A 2245-nucleotide genomic window follows, 5' to 3' on the forward strand; every position below is an offset into this window, starting at 1 on the left:
GGGGTGTTCCTTGTTCCAAAAGTTTTCATGTAATAACTGATTTAGCCCCTTTCTGTAACTTGATAAATCCACAAAAGTTTTCTGAATGTTTGGATGGGGAACATTTTTAATTAAAAAAGGAAGTTCTAGTAAAGGTTCTGATGATAATTGAACATTCATTGTGGGAGATGTCTCGTTAAACTAGGAAAAAAAGGAAAAATGTGGGAGTTGCATGTGGAACAAAAGACCTGATTCTCAGACTTTAAGAAGTAAACGAAACTGGTCTAGTTGTCCAGCTGTACTTGATCTCTTCAGTGTTAAATGCTTTAACATGATTATCTGACTAGTGAAATTCAATAGCAAATTTTGCATATGCATTGTGGCATGGAAGTATGGCTGTTTAAGCTTGTTGCAAAGCCTAATACAATTTAGATGGGAAAGTTTGGCGATTATTGTATTATATGTGCTGGGAGGGTGTGGCTATTCTTTCAATGCGTGGACGCAGTAGGATTATAAAAATAGAAATGTAGTAGTTCAGATGATGTCCGATGGCAGTGGCAAATATTCCCCCAGTCAGCTTCCTGCTGTATGATGCAAGTTCCGAGTAGCCTGTGGGCTCCAGTCGCCATGCATAGTGGCAACGCGCGGACTATGTGGTTGTGCATGAATATTGTAGGAATTGCTTTAACGGAGAGTTGGTGTCAGCATTGCTCTACAACTTCACGGGACAAGACCCTCAGTGGGGTTAAACAAGCAATACGCAGGTGATGGCAGAGGCGTGTGGCTGTGCATTAGCATTCGCCAGCATTTGAAGATGCAAAAATATGACAGCTGAGTTTGACTTTGTGTAGGGTTGTAAATGTTGCAAGAGGCTCGAAAGCGATTACTGAACTTTCCACATGATTGCATAGGAGCCATTGAATTTTTTTATGTGGCTGGCACCCAAAAGGTTTTTACACTTAAACTGCAGCTTCTGAAGAAAGGTTTCAAGGCATGTGGAAAGTTTGCCCTGCCTGCCGCTATGTATCTGAGTGGAGTTATTTTCGATGACAAAGTTCCTGGGTTTTGGCTGAATACGCAGTGTAAAACGGCGGTGAGGTTTCAAATGTAACTCAAGGGCACAGCAAACCGATAGTGTTGGTGGCAGTGACGAGCCAGAGCTTTTTTACAAAGGCTGCCAGGGTAGGCGACATCGACCGCGATAGGCCGTTGGCGTCACTTGCTTTAGGCCAGCCAAAGCAGCCCACAAGTGAGCAACAGCGATGGAGAGTTTCGCTTGTCACTGTTGCGTGGTTCCCCCTTAAAAGGGAGGTCGAAAGTGTGCTGACAGCAGTCAAGCTTCCCCATTAGAATTATCTGTTCCCCAGCCAGTACAATCCACTATGCAATTTTTGTGGACAGCAGGTTATACTTTCACTCAGATCACCTGGGAGTGCCACGACAACCCATAATTATCCCATCCCACCTTTTCCTATCCCCGGGAAGCTTCTGGACCCGGCTTTTCTGACACCATGTGTGGAGTGACTTCTCAACTGAGGATCGAGCTACTTCCGCCAAACACCACGCTCAATAAAAAGTTACTCTTCTACGCATCCGCATCAATTCCACACACTCCTCTGCCCCAAGTGCGGTCGGCTGGATACTCTGTATCACTCTCTTTGCGAATGCCCTGCTGACCCATACTCCCCACTCCCCTCCTCATCCCACTGGGAGCAGGCCCTGAACAGCTCCGAGGAGTTCAGCCAAGTGCTGGTCCTCTCCCGAGCTCTGGCGGTCGCGGCGAACCTCTGGTCCTCCGCCACCCCCCATCGCTAACTCGTTTTTTTTTAATGAAGTTTTGTTCTCTCTCTCTCTCTCTCTCTCTCTCTCTCTCTCTCTCTCTCTCTCTCTCTCTCTCTCTCTCTCTTCTCTCTCTCTCTCTCTCTCCTTCAACCTGAACCACTCCACCACAGAGTATGTCACGTAGAAATCTCCCACCAGCACAACGGACATGTTATTGGTAAGTGTGTGAAGCGCGACTACGTGTGCCAAACACCACGCTCAATAAAAAGTTACTCTTCTACGCATCCGCATCAATTCCAGACACTCCACTGCCCCAAGTGCGGTCGGCTGGATTCTCTGTATCACTCTCTTTGCGAATGCCCTGCTGACCCATACTCCCCACTCCCCTCCTCATCCCACTGGGAGCAGGCCCTGAACAGCTCCGAGGAGTTCAGCCAAGTGCTGGTCCTCTCCCGAGCTCTGGCGGTCGCGACGAACCTCTGGT

The sequence above is a fragment of the Haemaphysalis longicornis genome, unplaced genomic scaffold (genome assembly GCF_048455015.1).
Source record: "Haemaphysalis longicornis isolate Haplotype H1 unplaced genomic scaffold, Haemaphysalis longicornis Haplotype H1 scaffold_10, whole genome shotgun sequence".
NCBI lineage: Eukaryota > Metazoa > Arthropoda > Arachnida > Ixodida > Ixodidae > Haemaphysalis > Haemaphysalis longicornis.